The sequence below is a fragment of the Terrapene carolina genome, unplaced genomic scaffold, assembly GCF_002925995.2.
Source record: "Terrapene carolina triunguis isolate 2854851 unplaced genomic scaffold, T_m_triunguis-2.0 Scaffold111, whole genome shotgun sequence".
Lineage (NCBI taxonomy): Eukaryota > Metazoa > Chordata > Testudines > Emydidae > Terrapene > Terrapene triunguis.
In genome coordinates, this window is record NW_020664462.1 from 1067543 (window position 1) to 1074217 (window position 6675).

Genomic DNA, 6675 nt, shown 5'->3' on the forward strand with positions numbered 1-6675 from the left:
TGGTAGTTGCATTTGTGTTTGCAGATGAGAGTTTTAAAAGATAAGATGTAGAGGGAGAGGAGAGGGGGACCAAGAACAGAGCCCTGTAGAAGCTGCACAGAAAAGTTGGAGGGGGGTAAGGAGGACCATCCAAAGGACGTGCTGAAGGAATAATTAGAGAGGAGGAGAGCCAGGAGAGGACAGAGTCATGGAAATCAAGGGAGGACAACATTTCAAGAAGAGCATGGTCAATAGTATCTAGGAGTATGTCTATACAGCAAAAAACAAGAACTGCAGCAGTGAGTTTTAGAGCGTGGATCAGCTGCTTTGGGCCCACAGGACTCACACTATGGGACTAAAAAGCGCAGGGTAGACATTTGGGCTTGGGCTGGAACCTGGGCTCTGAAATCCGGAGAGGGGGAAGGGTCTTGGAGCCCAGGCTCCAGCCTGAGCCTGAATGTCTACATTGCTATTTTTAGCCCTGCAGCATGAGCCTACGTCAGTTAACCTGGGCTCTGAGACTTGCTGCTACGGTTTTGTTTGTTTGCCGTGTAGATGTACCCACAGGTGGCTGAAGGTCAAGCAGGATGAGGATGGGGTACATGGTCTGGTTTTTTTGGCTAAGAAGAGGTCATTAGAGACTTTGGCAAGAGCACTTTTGGTGGAGTGCAAGGGGCAGAAGCTGGATTGGAGAGGGTCTAGGATTGAATTGCAGGAGAGGAACTCCAGACAGTCATTGTACGCAGCACGTTCAAGGAGCTTAGAGCTGAAAGGCAGAAGGGAGATGGGGTGGTAGTTTGAGAGACAAGTGGAGTCAAAGGCTGGTTTAAGATGGGAGCAACTAAAGTGGTGTTTGTATTGTGAGCAGAAAGCTCCACATGAGTGAGAGATTAAGGGGAGAATAAGGGAGGGGATGAGAGTGGGCACAAGGGAGACCAGGATATATGATGATGGGGTCATTCACGGGGGGAAGTGGACGTGTTAGAGGAGGAGAGCAGATGAGAAACTTCTGTGACAGGGAACAAGGAGGAGAGCGTTTCTTTCTGTGTACGTTGAGCCCCTTTTATCTACAATGGTCGTCTGAGTCTCCCATCCTCAGAAACCCCCACTCTGATGACTCTTCCTCTCTGACTCCTGCTCTTTTTAGCACACTTTCTCACTTCCACGGGAATTTTTCAATCTACCCTGGAAAATGGCATGGTGCCCCCTGGTGGAACATTGGCAGGCGTCTCAGCTTCCAAGCTCGAAAGCTAATTTTAAAGGTGACCTGAAGAAGGAGGCAGAAACATTGGATTTGTGGTATTTTTTTCTGCTTTATGATGAAAGTCCAAAAGGTTTTCTGCTTGTTTATCAGAAGGGCCAAGTTTTTGCCTTTCCTGGTTTTGCTGGAGGATTTATTGGAAGTCTCGGAAATGAAGTTTATGAGCTTTCTCAGCCCTTCATTGGAGGCAGATGGGTTGCTGAATCATAAACACATAGGTAAAATATATCTTTGTTAATCTCATAATTGAGTTAAATAGGAGTTATACAAACAAAAAGCAAAGAGTTTGAAAATGACTGAATACAAATCAACGTTCTTCTCAGTTAATCAGCTTTATTGATGTTGTATCTCTGATGTCACAATCCTACTAGTTCTTCATAGAATCTTCCAGGAAAAACAGGGTAGACAGCACCAAAATTTCTAATGTAAAAAACCAGGAAGGAAAACCCCTTTAAAAACAGCTTCAGGCCTTCTTTAGCCATCATAAAGAAAGGGAAAAGGCTGACCACTCTGCTTTTTCCCCATTGCATGTCACTTTTAAAGGACAACTCTTAGGCTACCATTACTAGCAGGGTGTTAGATGACACAGACAATGCTCCATCAACAAAGGACTCTCCTGGCCTAGGAGTCCTGAAGTCCACTCAGCCTCCTGCTGGGTTCTAGGGCATTTTCATGTTTCTTCCAACCAATTCAGCAGGGGCTTTCCTTTTCTGTTCCCTGATGCAGCGAAATAGGTGGCCTCACAGTGAGCTATTGAGGAGAGAACTGGGGGTCTGCCGGTGCAGTTTCATCAGCCATGGTATTGCCAACTCTTGCCAAGACAGCAGTTAGGCTTGTAAGGGATGTTCCCAAGCCTTCCTGAGCCTGCTGGGTGGCTGTTTGCCATGTTACAATCTGAGCCTCCAATATGTTTAAAAAATGTGCCTGAGCAGGAGCGTCTGTGTTTAGGTGAGCATGGGGCTTGAGACCTCTGATGGAGAGTACGGTGCCATTAACCACAGGGGATGGAAAGAAAGGGTGGTGACAGTGACTGTGAGGGTCCAAGTGGGTACTATCAAAAGGAGTAGCAGTGGGCCCAAGTGATATCCGTGGGAGTGGCACTCACTTATCAATAGCGGCACCATTGGTATCTGTAACCAGCTCGGGTATTTTTGCTCATTTGCCTTAGGCAAATTAGAGGCAAATAGGGCAATAGGGCAAACGTCCACCCCACCCAGCTCACACTCAAACAACAAACAGAAACCAGCTACTCTGCTTCCCTAGGAAATTGTTTGCTTCTCCTATAGAAAAGAGCTGGCTCTGTTGACACCAAAGGGACATTGCCATGGTCAGAGGAAAGAACAGTGAGTACTAGAGACCCTGGCAGAAGCAGGGTCACTGACAATGGCATTGCACTATTTTCTCTCTAAGTCCTGCAGCTTCCTCTTCGCCACCTGCTGTCACACAGAGACCCACGTGCTTGGAAATTCTGAGTCTTGCTCCCACATGGCTTCAGTGAAACTCAGCACCTGGCAAGCAGGCTCCCTTCCATTATTCCTTCCAGCTGCTTCTTTGTCATGACACAGTGCTGCTCAAATATTCAATTGACTGAATTTATCCCCACAACATGAGCTGAGTTAAAGTGTTAATTTGCCTGTTTCTTTTCTTATCCTCAGCACTTGCTATCCAACCTGCACCAAACTGCTCCCTTGTTAACATTCCTTAGCCTCACAACACCCATAACCTCCTAGGGCTTTAATGTGGCTTTACATAGCAGCCTGGAGGACTGATCAGCAATGACTGAGTTATCTAGTATGAGAAAACCCCTGTATTTAGGATGTGAGGGGGTCTGCTCTGTTTGCAACGACATATTTTTGATGGGTTAATATCCTAGGAGATTGGAATATGTCAGTCAGGCACCTCAATTCCCTGAGCTGGGAAATCCAGGGAGATAATCTACATATGTCTGCTTAGCCCTCCCACATATCCAAGACATGAAGGAGACCCATGCTTTTAGTTCAGATTCCCTGCCACGCTCTTGGGAATTATAATGAAAGCCATGAGATCAAGTTGCTTAGTATTGTCATGCATTGCCTTTATTCATTGCTTTGCTTTCAAGGTAGCAACTTGATTCTATGCCGCATCGTGACCCTATGCATTCCGTATGCCTCCACTTTTGATATTTATAAGGTTTGATGGGTTGTCAGTATAACAAATAAGCTGGAAGTGGAAGGAGGGTTTGGGGCAACAGTTTTAACAGTTGTATTGTCACTGGTTTAGCACAGCAACAAACCCCAAAATGTGAGGAGGGAATCTATTAAGAAAGGCAATAGGTAGGATAGTGCTCTCCAGAGCGGGGTGGCCCATGGGACTCTGTAGGGACAAGGATGCCTCATGATAGCTGGGATTAGTCCTGAAGAAGGGTGCTGGCAGGAGGAAGACGGGAGAGGAGATGGGAGGCAGAAATGGGAACATTTACTAGCACACCCTGACTTTCCAAAGCTCTATTTGGAGTGATCTGTGCTGGGCCCTCTTCAGCTCTGTCCTGAGTTATGAACCCCCCATGTTGTTATTCTTATTGCTGTGCAGCTAGAGGTCTCACCCAGTTATTGGGGACTGTGACAGGAATTGTTGCCCCATGCGGGGCGGTTGCGGCGGTCGTAAGGGGAATTATAAGAACATAACATAAGAATGGTCGTACTGGGTCAGACCAAAGGTCCATCCAGCCCAGTATCCTGTCTACTGACAGTGGCCCATGCCAGGTGCCCCAGAGCTAGTGAACCTAACAGGTAATGATCAAATGATTTCTCTCCTGCCATCCATCTCCATCCTCTGACTAACAGAGTCTAGGGACACCATTCTTTACCCATCCTGGCTAATAGCCATTAATGGACTTAACCTCCATGAATTTATCCAGTTCTCTTTTAAACGCTGTTATAGTCCTAGCCTTCACAACTTCCTCAGGTAAGGAGTTCCACAAGTTGACTGTGTGCTGTGTGAAGAAGAACTTACTTTTATTTGTTTTAAACCTGCTGCCTATTAATTTCATTTGGTGACCCCTAGTTCTTGTATTATGGGAATAAGTAAATAACTTTTCCTTATCTACTTTCTTCACATCACTCATGATTTTATATACCTCTATCATATCCCCCCTTAGTCTCCTCTTTTCCAGGCTGAAAAGTCCTAGCCTCTTTAATCTCTCCTCATATGGGACCCGTTCCAAACCCCTAATCATTTTAGTTGCCCTTCTCTGAACCTTTTCTAGTGCCAGTATATCTTTTTTGAGATGAGGAGACCACATCTGTATGCAGTATTCAAGATGTGGGCGTACCATCGGTTTATATAAGGGCAATAATATATTCTCAGTCTTATTCTCTATCCCCTTTTTAATGATTCCTAACATCCTGTTTGGTTTTTTGACCGCCTCTGCACACTGTATGGACGTCTTCAGAGAACTATCCACAATGACGCCAAGATCTTTTTCCTGATTCGTTGTAGCTAAATTAGCCCCCATCATATTGTATGTATAGTTGGGGTTATTTTTTCCAATGTGCATTACTTTACATTTATCCACAATAAATTTCATTTGCCATTTTGTTGCCCAATCACTTAGTTTTGTGAGATCTTTTTGAAGTTCTTCACAGTCTGCTTTGGTCTTAACTATCTTGAGAAGTTTAGTATCATCTGCAAACTTTGCCACCTCACTGTTTACCCCTTTCTCCAGATCATTTATGAATAAGTTGAATAGGATTGGTCCTAGGACTGACCCTTGGGGAACACCACTAGTTACCCCTCTCCATTCTGAGAATTTACCATTAATTCCTACCCTTTGTTCCCTGTCTTTTAACCAGTTCTCAATCCATGAAAGGACCTTCCCTTTTATCCCATGACAACTTAATTTACATAAGAGCCTTTGGTGAGGGACCTTGTCAAAGGCTTTCTGGAAATCTAAGTACACTATGCCCACTGGATCCCCCTTGTCCACATGTTTGTTGACCCCTTCAAAGAACTCTAATAGATTAGCCCCAGGTGGGGCTGTCATGGGAGGCCATGAGGGGAATTGTCACCCCACATGGGGCAGTTGCGGGGGTCGTGAGGGGAATTGTCACCACACGAGGGGCTGTTGTGGGGGGTCATGAGGGGAATTGTCTCCCCACACAGGGCGGTCATGGGGGGTCGAGGGGAATTGGCGCCCCACGCAGGGCGGTCGTGGGGGGGTTGAGGGGAATTGTCACCCCATGCAGGGCAGTTGCCGGGGGTTATGAGGGGAATTAGTGATTAATTAAAAGCTTGAATAAACATATAACTTCTATGTATTGCTCTGAAAATCATCAGACTCTAGTGGACCGTAAAGAAGGATGTATTCCATTGGCAAAGCCCCTCAGAAGAATATATCCCACCCGGTGATCTTGAAAAGTTCATTTCAGAAATGTTAAGATGCCCAAGAGATATTTAACCACTATGACACTATGTAGGTACCAATGACATAGGGAAGGATAGGAGAGAGGTCCTGGAGGCCAAATGTAGGCTGCTAGGTAAGAGATTGAAGTCCAAGACCTCCATGGTCGCATTCTCTGAAATGCTCCCAGTTCCACACGCAGGGCCACTTAGACAGGCAGAACTGCAGGGTCTCAATACCTGGATGAGATGATGGTGTAGGGAGGAGGGGTTTAGATTTATTAGGAACTGGAGAAACTTTTGGGAAAGGGGGAGCCTATACAGGAAGGCTGGGCTCCACCTAAACCAAAATGGAACCAGATTGCTGGCACTTAAAATTAAAAAGGTTGTAGAGCAGTTTTGAAACTAAGGGCTGCGAGAAAGCCAACAGGTGCAAAGGAGCACGTGGTTCAGACAGAGACATCCCTTAGGGGAGGATCTATTAATGGAGATTATCTATGCCCTAGTAAGGAGGAGAAGATGGAAGGTGATAAAATACAGGGAGGATCTGATGAGAAACAGTCAAATGAAAAAAAGACCCATTCAATTATATCATGTAATGGCAGACAGCTAAAAAGTGACAAGTTTTTAAAGTGCTTACATACAAAGGCTAGAAGTCTAAATAATAAGATCGGTGAACTCGAGGGCCTAGTATTAAATGAGGATATGGTTTGAGCATTAGCCTGCTGAACTCAGGGGTGTGAGTTCAATCCTTGAGGGAGCCATTTAGGGAACTGGGGTAAAAAAAACAAAACTGGGGATTTGTCCTGCTTTGAGCAGGGGGTTGGACTAGATGATCTCCTGAGGTCCCTTCCAACCTTGATATTCTATTCTATATAATAGGCATCAGAGAAACTGTACCCTCTGGGGCACCTGACATTGGCCACTGTCAGCCGACAGGAAACTGGGCTAGATGGACCATTGGTCTGACCCAGTATGGCTGTTCTTATGCCCACACGTGCGGTGGTCTGAGGGGAACTGTCACCCCACGCGGGGCTGTCATGGGGGGTTGTGAGGGG